The following is a 12003-nucleotide window of genomic DNA, read 5'->3' as shown; positions in this document are numbered from 1 at the left end:
TGAAATAGTCTTAAAATGAGGGTGAATGGGAAATGGAGGGAAAATAAAATTTTTGAGTAAAATTTTAAGTTTTCCCTCTTGACAATGAGACATTGTCCCATATTGGAAGAGGAAGAGATTTTTGGTGGGTATATATATAATTGCTCTTCTTGTAGCTCTTAAAGAGTTAAGAAGAAAGCAAGCCTCGCGCCGTCGTCGTCGCTCGCTCGCTCGGCTCATTTGGATTTGGATTTGGTCAAATGATCGATTGATTGATTAATTTTTTGGACCAAATTTATTTGTTAATAGTAAATATTAACGTAAGATTATCCGCATTTGTAACAGATATTTTCCAATCCGTGTATTGACCATTTGGCAGCCGCCTAATGTTCTTCCCACCATGAATGTGCTTGCTCCACAAACATGAATGTGCTTGCTCCACAAACAAGCTTATGCTTGCTCCACCATGGAGGGTGGACGTTTGGTCTTCTTCAACACTGGCTGCTATATATATGTGCAGCAGATGTTGAAGAAAGACACTCAACACTCAACACACAAACTGAAATCCTGAAATCGCTCAACAGATTTGGCTATACATTGCATTCCTTCCTCTCAGCATTTCCATACGATTTTCTGAGTATCTACTCCTTCGTTCTGCATTGTTTTAACTTCAAACAAAGTAACTGTAAGTGTGATTTGCTACCGAACTTTGTGTTCGCTGAAACACTGGGGTTTGAAGTACCGCTACACCAGTGTGTGATTCGTTCTATCCTGGGAGAAAATAATCCATTACCTTGGGTACTAGGAGGGGATTAAATTCCTTAAGGAAACACTGTGAATTCAGTGGGCTCGAATTAATTACTGTTTCATTATGTTAATTTATATTTTGCAGAATTATTATTTACAAATACAACAATATTGGCGGGAATAACAATATCTTGGTTAAAATAAATCTAAATCCTACTTAAATAACGCCAAGACATTGCAAATCAAGTGAGGCTACAAATCAGATTATTCAAGGTAAAGTGTGAATGGTAATTTGATTAGCTCGAACGACACGAGAAGTTGAAGCTACGCTTAAAACTCCAGGTGAGTTAAGTTCTCTTCCCTGGGTCGATGGCTAGATAGAATGTGCATATTAAATTATGTGTTTACTTGCATTTATTTTCAGAATAAGGTACGTCTATATTTGTTAACCCTTATGACAGAAACTAATTAAATTGTATGATGTGTTGCGGTTATTTGCTTATGTGCAATTATTTACTTATGTGCAATTTGCTTGTATTGCTTAGACTTTTAGTTCTCAGATTAATGTGATCACATTCAGAAGGGAGAGCTAGCCGACTTCCCCTTGCGTGAGTGCCACAAGGGCCAGGGGTAGATACCCCACGCTCATAGAGACTATTGTTTGTTAGGGAAATAGGCTGATACTCCCTCGTGTGTGTTCCTAGATGCTCACGTACGCAGGGCCATTATGTACAATGCTTTTTAGAATGTTATTTCTTATAAATTAACGTAACTCAGTTTTTAAATATCAGTTTTTGACTTAGCTTTCGGTTTTACTTTAAGTTATCAAATAATTACTCAGTTTTCAGCTTCAACTTTAAGTTATCAGTTTATATTCAATTTTCAGAATTATTTTCAGCTTTCAAATTATTCACCTGTTATGTGAAATGTCTGCTCTACTTGCTGTATTTTATTATATTTGTATATAGCCCATGCTAGCCTTGTCCTCCGCTTAGGGGGTTAGCAATGAGACTTTCTAGGCATTCTTGGAGATACTTAGCTCATTTGGACCTGCCATATCGTGTGGCATGCATTGAGTGCACATGTGATAAAGTCCATGACTAGAGGCAAGCTTTCTATACTTGGAGTGCAGGCTCTGTTGATTCACTTCAGTGGTAGCAAATCATTTCTCATGATTTTATTTATTTTAGATATGTATGTTATTCCAGGGGAATGTCCCAAATTTTCATGTATTTAGCTTTCAGTAGAGGCTCATGACTTGATAGTAGGTTTAGTTATGTAGATATTTATCATTTGATTCGTGATTCAATTTTCTTCAAACAATTATGTTTATAGACTTTATCAATAACTTGTGAGTTGCATAGTGCATAAGTAATTATTAGCTAGCGAGAATAGGGTTCTCTCAACATGTTAGGTAGGTTGAGAGCCATCACGTCCCACTCCAGATTCGAGGCGTGACAATTTCATACATGGGTCTACATCAAATCACTAAACATGTCATAACCGGCTCTGGAAGCGCTAACTCAACTGTTACCAAACCAGATCAAATCTCAATAATCAAGCACGAAGTTGCCGAGGCGAGCGGCCTGATCCCATAGGAATAATGGTATTCAGTACTGCGGAGGCGAAGGCCCGATCCCTTAAGAATAGTATTACCAACCTGCCGAGGAGAACGACCCAATCCCATAAGAGTAGATAAATTTTCCAAATTCTCCCAAAATTAATAGGCTAGGTCGGTATCTTTATTGAAACCCTGCATTCCAGTCATAATGAAGAGAATTAATACACATGATAGGCAATAATAGCCCAATTAAAAGCATGTTGCGAATCTATGTCTACCCGGACATATTATGAATATAGCTACGTATGGACTCTCGTCACCATATGCGTACGTAGCTCCCCACAACAAATAGCACACAATAATTAATACATCTAAAGGGCATAAGTTTCCTCTTACAAGGTTAGGCAAGAGACTTACCTCTATTCCAAGTTCTCAAGTCCCCCTCTTTAACCTTACTAGAACTCCTCAAATGACGTTGAGGACTCCCAAACTAACCAAAAGTCATATAAACTAATAAATATATGCTCAAAAGTTCATAATTTGCTATTAGACTAATTACCCAACCCTATTTGGAAGATTCCTAAAATTCACCCCTTGGCCCACGTGGTCGGATTCTGAAATATTTTGAATATAAATGTTATCCATGACCTCACAAACTCAAATACAGCCAGACCTCTCTATAACAACATCCATGTATAACAACCATTCACTATAAAAGCTAAATTGTTCTTGGAACCGATTTTTATGTTATGTTATAATATACATTTTCTGTAATAGCATTTCACTATAGCAACCAAACAATATCAGAACAAACAAGGCTGTTATATAGAGGTTTGACTGTATATAATTTATTCCTAATTATACAATCAATTTTGTGGTCAAATCTTATTTTTACAAAACCTTAGGTTCCACAAAAATCTCACAATTGTTCCCTTAATTTCATGTTAAATCTACTCATAATCCGTATATTTAACTCAAGAATTGATAGGGATCACTTACCTCTTGATGTTGATGAAAATCCCCCACAAAATTCTCTCAGAAACGCCCAAGACCAAGTGAAAAATGAGGGAAAAGAGGCAAATTCCGCATTAAAACTCAAGTCTACCCAGTTGACCCTTCTTCGCGATCGCGAAGGCATAACTGGCCTAGGCCATGAGGACCTTCTTTGCAAACGCGAGGGCAGTTTTGCAATCGCGGAGGCTTGCCGTGCCTGAGCTTTGCAAACGCGATCAGCCCTTCGCGAACGCGAAGAGCAAAGGCGACTGACCCACCCCAAACCCTTTATTCTACGCGAACGCAGGCCCTTATATGCGAACGCGAAGGATACCAGTCCCAGACCTTCGCGAACGCGGCCCCATGAACACAAACGCGAAGGAAAAAAATGTCAGTCCCCCAATTTCTTCTCCACGAACACGACTCCACCTCCACGTTCTCGAAGAAGGAAACTAGAACCAGCAATATCAGATTTTCAGACTTAGCTCCGGGTCGTCTGAAATTCACCTGAGCCACCCGGGACCCTAACCAATCGCACCAACAAGTCCATAAACATAATATGGACCTGCTCTAACCCTCAAAATAAGTTAAACAACATCTAAATCAAGAATTGTACCCCAAAACCAACTTGAATCAACTTATGAACTTCAAACTTTTCAATTAGCTCTGAACACGTCAAATCATACTTAAACTACTTGGAATGACACCAAATTTTGCGTACAAGTCATTAATCACCATACAGAACTATACCCAGGATTGAAATCCCAAAATGACCTCGACAACACCAAAGTCTACTCCAAGCCAAAATTTAAAGAACTAGAAACCTTCAATGGACGAACTTTCCACATTAAGCACCGAAACTCTCCCGGATCACCCGAAACCCGATCCGAACACACGCCCAAGTCCAAAATCATCATACAAACCTATTAGAACCCATCAAATCATGATTCTAAGGTCGTTCACTCAAAATGTTGACTCAATTCAAACATGGCCATCCTGGACCACTATTAAGAAACTAAGTGTTCCGATTTTAACCCAAACCCTTCCAAACACGAACCAATCATCCCCGCAAACCATAAAATAGTAAAAACACATACGGGAAATTGTAATTAGGGGAACGAGGATCTAAAATATAAAATAACCGGTCGGGTTGTTACATTCTCTACCTCTTAAATAAAAGTTCATCCTCGAACGGGTCTAGAATCATACCCGGGATGCTGAATAAGTTTGGATATCTTCTCCTCAGGTCCTCCTCGGACTCCCAAGTCACTTTCTTGACTAGTTGGCCCCTCCACTGGACCTTTACCGCATAAATCTTCTTGGACTTCAACTGGCGAACCTGCTTGTCAACAATGGCCACTGGCTCCTCCTCATAACCCAAACTCTCATCTAACTGAACCGTGTTGTAATCTAACGCATGTGATATGTCGACATGGTACCTCCGGAGCATAGACACATGGAAGACCGTATGAAATCTCGATAGACTGGGAGGCAAAGCAAGCTCATAAGCAACCTCCCCAATTCGCCTCAGCACATCAAATGGGCCAATGAACCTTGGGGCTCAACTTGCCCTTCTTCCCGAACCTCATAATACCCTTCATTGGCTAGACTTTCAAGAGAACCTTCTTGCCCACCATGAATAATAAATCACGCGCTTTCTAATGCGCTTAATTCTTCTGTCTAGACTGTGCTGTGCGAAGCGGCTCTTGAATCAACTTTACCTTCTCCAAGGCATCCTTCACTAGATGAGTGCCATATAACTTAGCCTTTTTGGGATCAAACCATCCGATGGGTGAACTACATCACCGACCATATAAAGCCTCAAATGGAGCCATCTCAATGTTGGACTAATAACTTTTGTTGTAAGTAAATTCGACCAAGGGAAAAAATCTATCCCACTGCCCTCCGAAGTCAATAACACATGCTCTGAGCATATATTTTAGAATCTAAACTGTCCGTTCCGACTAGCCGCCGATCTGCGGGTGAAAGGCTGTGCTGATCTCTACTCGGGAACCCAACTCGCTCTGAACTGCTCTCCAAAAATGCGAAGTGAAATGAGGGCCTCTATCTGATATGATGGAAACATGCACACCATGAAACCGGACGATCTCCTGAATGTAAATCTGGGCCAACTTCTATGATGAGTAAGTAGTCACCATCGGAATAAAGTGTGCCAACTTGGTCAGCATGTCAACAATGACCCAAACGACATCAAATTTCCTCAATGTCCGCGGAAACCCAACAACAAAGTCCATAGTGATGCGCTCCCACTTCCACTCCGGTATAACCATCTACTGGAGTAGGACACCTGGCCTCTGGTGCTCATACTTAACCTTCTGGAAATTTAGACATCTCGCTACATACTCAACTATGTCCTTCTTCATACGCCGCCACCCAATAATGTTGCCTCAAGTTGCGATACATCTTCGTAGCACCTGGATGAATGGAATACCAAGAACTGTGTGTCTCCTTTAGAATCTTCTACCTCAACCATCAACATTATGAACACATAGACGACCCTGGAGTCGCAGAACACCATCCTCACCAATGGTAATCTCCTTGGCACCACCCTATAGTACCGTCTATTTGAGAACCAACAAGTGTGGATCATCGTACTGATGAGCCTTGATCCGCTCAAGTAATGAAGACTGAGCCACATCACATGCAAGAACTCGACTTGGCTCTGAAATATCCAACCTCACAAGCCTTTTAGCTAAGTACTGAATGTCCAAAGCCAATGGCTTCTCCTCTGCCGAAATGAATGCCAAACTACTTATACTCTCGACCTTTCTGCTCAAGGCATCTGCAACCACTTTTCCCTTGCCCGGATGGTAAAATAATAGTCCTTCAGTAACTCAAGCCACCTGCATTGCCTCAAATTAAGGTCCCCCTGCTAAAACAAATATTGCAAGCTTCGATGATCGGCTTAAACCTCACTGGACACTACATAGATATAGTGCCGCCAGATTTTGAGAGCATGAACTATCGCGGTCAACTCCAAATCATGCACGGGGTAATTCTTCTCATGTGGCTTTAGTTGATGTGAAGCATATGCAATACACGATATACATCCCTGAACTGGAAGGCAACACTAACTATGGTGTTGTAGACAAAACGGTCTTGAGCTTCTAAAATCCCGCCTCGCAATCATCGGACCATCTGAACGGGGCACCCTTCTGGGTCAATCTAGTCAAGGGTGATGCAATAGACGAGAGGCCTTCCACAAACCGACGATAATAACCTGCTAACCCCAAGAAACTCCTGATCTCGGTCTATGGTAGGACGAGACCAACTCAAGACTACCTCGATCTTAATGGGATCCAACTTAAAACCCTCACCTGATACAACCAAAATACAACCAAAACTCGCACTTGGAAAACATAGCATAACACTTCTGTTCCCGCAAGGTCTGAAGCACTAACCTCAAATGCTGATCATGCTCCTCCATACTATGCGAGTATATCAATATGTCATCAATGAAGACAATGACAAATGAGTCAGTATACAGCCTAAACACTCGGTTCATCAAATCCATAAACGCCACCGGGGCGTTGGTCAAGCCGAAAGAAATCACTAGAAACTCATAGTGGCCATATATGTAAAGCAGGAATCTTCAGCTAATGATACCCAGATCTAAAGTAGATCTTAGAGAAAACCCTAGTACCCTGCAACTGGTCAAACAATTCATCAATACGCGACAATGGGTACTTATTCTTGATGGTGAGTTTGTTCAACTAGTGGTAATCAATGCACATCTGCATACTCCCATCCTTCATCTTCACGAACAACACTGGTGTGCCCCAAGGCGACACACTGGGTCTAATGAACCCCTTCTCAAGCAAATCCTGAAGTTGTTCCTTTAACTCTCTCAGATCCTTGGGAGTCATACGATAAGGCGATGTAGAAATAGGCTGGGTGCCTGACACCAAATCAATGTCAAAATCGATATCCCAATCCAGCGGCATACCTGGTAGATCAGTAGGAAATACATCAGAAAACTCTCGTACCACCGGCACTGAATCTAACACAGGAGTCTCTGCAGCAGTATCCCGAACAAAGGCCAAATAGGACAAACAACCATTCTCGACCATATTTCTAGACTTCAAGAAAGAAATGGTCTGGCTGGAAGTACCAACAGTCGAACCCCTCCACTCTAACAGTCTTGGCATAGCAATCAAGACTAGCATGGTACGGTGACAACCAATCCATGTCTAGGATAACCTCGAAATCAACTATATCGAGCAATAGAAGATCCGCTCTGGTATCATAACTAGAGAAAGTCACCATATAGGACCGGTGAACCTGATCCACAATAACAGAATCACCCATTGGCATAGACACATATACAAGAATGCCCAAGGACTCGCGAGACACATATAGATAAGGAGCAAATAAAGAATAAACATATGAGTGACCCTGGATCAAATAATACCGAGGCGTCTCTACGGTAGACAGAAATTGTACCTGTGATCACTGCATCGGAGGCGACTACCTCTGGCATGGTGGGGAAAGCATAGAATCTAGTCAAAGTGCCACCTTACTGGCCTCCACCTCTAGGGCGATGGTCCTGCTACTCGGCTTTGCCCGGAAGTCTGGGATAAAATTTCATCACATGGTCAAGATCCCCATACTCGAAACATCCCATTGGAGTAGTGGACTGCTGACCTGAAGTCTGACCCTGATGGCCTGAATACCTACTAGAGGAACCCTGAATAGCTGTCGGATGGTAAGTACTCTCTGGAATGGCAGTTAAGTAGGGTCGTGCTGGAGCACTCCGAGCAGGCGGTGGTGCTGACTGTATAGGCCTGCTAGTCTGACCCTCATGAACTGACCTCTACCCCTAGGTGGGGCGCCACTGAATCCTCTGAACTACTGGGGCCTTTTGTCCATCGGTGCAAACTCTCCGATGTGGTTTTAAATAAGCTCGATCCTCCGAGCTATATCCACAACCTTATGAAAGGGAGTTCCCATCTCTTCCTCACAGGCCATCGAAACCTGAATCTCAGGGTGCAGACCTGCAATGAACCTCCATACCCTCTCTATGTTTGTCGGGAGTATAATAGCTGCATGGTAAGACAAGTCAGTGAATCTCGCCTCATAATCGATCCTAGACATGTGACCCTGACAGAGTCACTCAAACTGACCCCGAAGCTCCTCACTCTTAAAAGGTGGTATGTACTTCTAAAAAAACAGATGTGTAAACGGATCCCAAGTCAAGGGAGGTGAACCTGTTGGCCTACTAAGGAGGTAGGTATGCCACCATTTTCGAGCCTAGACCCCAAGGTGAAAGTTGGTGAAGTCCACCCCGTTGGACTCCAATATCCCCATGTTCCGGAGCCTATCCTTGCACCAGTCAATGATATCGTGGGGGTCCTCTGACCGCTCACCCCCGAAGTTAGGGGGCAAAGTCTAGTTCATCTGTCCAGCCACTTCTGCTGATCAACGGTCGCGACTGGTACAGGCTCTAACACAGTCGCTACAACTGGCTGGGCCCTGCCCGCAGGTAGTGCACTTGAGGTATGCTAAATGACAGCGGCGTGCCCTAGAGCCTGAGCGGTAGGGTTCTGTACTCCCCTTCCCGCTTGAGATGTAGCTGGGTCCGTTGGAAATAAACTAGTATGCATCATAGAGTCCATGTACAACAGCATACGACCCATGACCTCCTGGAATTCCGGTGCAGTCATGAAATTTGTTGGGGCTAGTTCAGCTGCATGCGCCTCATCCTGCTCCTCAATAACAGAATCCTACACTGGATCCATTGGCGTTATAGCAGGAGAAACTCTAGGACGCCCTCGTCCTCTGACAGGAGATGGAGCCCTCCCTCGGCCTCTACCTCGGCCTCTAGCAATGGGGGGAGAAGCTCCTCTACCGCCTGGTACATCCACCGCGTGTGTTCTCACCATCTGTGGGTGATCAATAGAAAGGTACTTAGCACAATATCAACTGCATGACATGAGATGAAGAAAGAGAAGTTTCCTAACACCCTATAGCCTCTCAAACATAAGTACGTACGTCTCCGCACATATCTGCAGGATTCTCCTAGGCCTGCTCACGACTCGTGAGACCTATGTGAAACTAAAGCTTTGATACCAAGCTTTCACGACCCAAAACTCATAATAGGTCACGATGGCACCTAACACCGCCACTAGGAAAGCCCACAAGTGAATCTACAATTTAATTACCCCTTTTAAACATTTAAAACAAAAGTTTTTCCCTTTAAAAGAACAAAATAAGTGAGACCTCATGGAACAATACATACTCTTTTCTCAATAAAATACTAGTGTGATAAATACATCCAATATAATGACAGTAATGATACGTACATCAGTACATAAATGCTAAAAATCTCCAAAACCCGGTGCCTCAAGTGCATAAGCAATCTAGAGAATATACAAACTAATACAACTATTGTCTGAAAGGTAATAGACAGAAATAATAAACAAGGTAGAGGGAGACTCCGGTGCTGCGGATCGTAGCAAGGAATGCACCTCACCACTATGTCTCTGTAGATGATCGGCTACGCGCCCGCATGACCACTTGTAGTACCTATCTCAGTACCTGCATATTCAGTGCAGAAGTGTAGCATGAGTACAACGCGTACCTAGTAAGTATCTAGTCTAACTTCGAAGAAGTAGTAACGAGGGGTCGACTTGACACTTACTAAAGGTCAAATAATATTAGAAATACATAAAGTATACATGGTGAGTGTACAACAAGTAGAAACGGAGCAAATAAAAGTACTACAGTAATTACACACATGGGTCTTCATCAAATCACTAAACATGTCATAACCGACCTTGAAGGCGCTAATTCAATTGTTACCAAACCAAATCCAATCTCAATAATCAAACATGAAGCTGCTGAGGTGAGCGACATGATCCCATCGGAATAGTGGTACTCAGTACTGCAGAGGCGAATGGCCCGATCCCATAAGAATAGTGTTGCCAACCTGCTGAGGAGAACAACCCGATCCCATAAGAGTAGTGTTACTATACTGCCGAGGCAAACAACCCGATCCCACAAGAGTAATTTATTTCACTGCCGAGGCAAATGACCCGATCCCATTAGAGTAGTTGAATTTACCTCGTTCGCGGAAACATATGCGAGACGAGAAGACACAAATCTATAGTTTATCAAATATTTCCTAATTCTCCCAAAGTAAGAGGCTAAGTCGGTATCTTTATTAAAACCCTCCATTTTAATCATAATCAAGAAAATTAATACACAGGATAAGCAATAATATCCCAATTAAAAGCATGTTGTGAATCTATGTCTACCCGGACATATTATGAATATAGCTACGTACGGACTCTCGTCACTGCGTGCGTATGTAGATCCCCACAACAATTAGCACACAATAATTAATACATCTAAAGGGGATAAGTTCCCTCTTATAAGGTTAGTCAAGAGACTTACCTCGATTCCACATCCTCAATCCGGCTCTTTAACCTCACTAGAACTCTTCAAACGACGTCGAGGACTCCAAAACTAACCAAAAGTCATATAAACTAATAAATATATGCCCAAAAGTTTATAATTTAGCTATTAGAGTAATTACCCAACCCCATTTGGAAGATTCCTAAAATTCACCTCCAAGACTACGTGCCCGAATTCTGGAAATTTTTAAATATAAATGTTACCCATGATCTCACGAACTCAAATATATAATTTATTCTCAATTACATAATCAATTTTGTGGTCAAATCTTATTTTTACCAAACCCTAGGTTTCACAAAAATTCCACAGTTTTTCTACTTAATTTCATGTTAAATCTACTCATAATCTGTGTATTAAACTCAAGAATTGATAGGGCTCACTTACTTCTTGATGTTGATGAAAATCTCCCACAAAATGCTCTCAAAATCGCCCAAGACCGATTGGAAAATGAGGGAAAAGAGGTTCAAGTCTGCCTAGTTGACCCTTCTTCGCGATCGCGGAAGAGGCCTCGCGATCGCGAAGGCATAATTGGCTCACGTCATGAAGACCTTTTTCGCGAACGCGAGAGAAGTCTCGCGATCGCGGAGGCTTGCCCAGCCGGAGCTTCGCGAACTCGGTAATCCCTTATACGCGAACGGGAAGGCTACCAGTCCTAGACATTCGCGAATGCGGCCCCATGAACACGAACGCGAAGGGCAAAATGACCAGTCCCCTAATTCCTTCTCCGCGAACACGACTCCACCTCCGCATTCGCGAAGAAGGAAATCAGAACCAACAACATCAGATTTTCAGACTAAGCTCTAGGTGGTCCGAAATTCATCCGAGCCACTCGGGACCCTAACCAAACACACCAACAAGTCCATAAACATAATACAGAACTATTCCCAGACTCGAAATCCCAAATGGACCTCAATAACACCAAAGTCTACTCTAAACCTAATTTAAAGAACTAGAAACCTTCAATTAATCAACTTTCCACATTAAACGCTCCTGAATCACCCGAGACCCAATCCGAATACGCGCTCAAGTCCAAAATCATCATACAAACTTATTGGAACCATCAAATCCCAGTTCCGAGGTCGTTCACTCAAAATGTTGACTCAAGTCAAACTTGGCCATCCTAGGCCACTATTAAAAAACTAAGTGTTTCGATTTTAACCCGAACACTTCCAAACCCGGACCAACAATCCCTGCAAGTTATAAAATAGTAAAAGCACATAGGGAAAGTCTTAATTAGGGGAACAAAGATCTAAAAATTTAAATGACTGGTCAGGTTGTTACATTAT

Source organism: Nicotiana tabacum, chromosome 15, assembly GCF_000715075.1.
Source record: "Nicotiana tabacum cultivar K326 chromosome 15, ASM71507v2, whole genome shotgun sequence".
Lineage (NCBI taxonomy): Eukaryota > Viridiplantae > Streptophyta > Magnoliopsida > Solanales > Solanaceae > Nicotiana > Nicotiana tabacum.
This window is presented reverse-complemented; position numbering follows the sequence as displayed.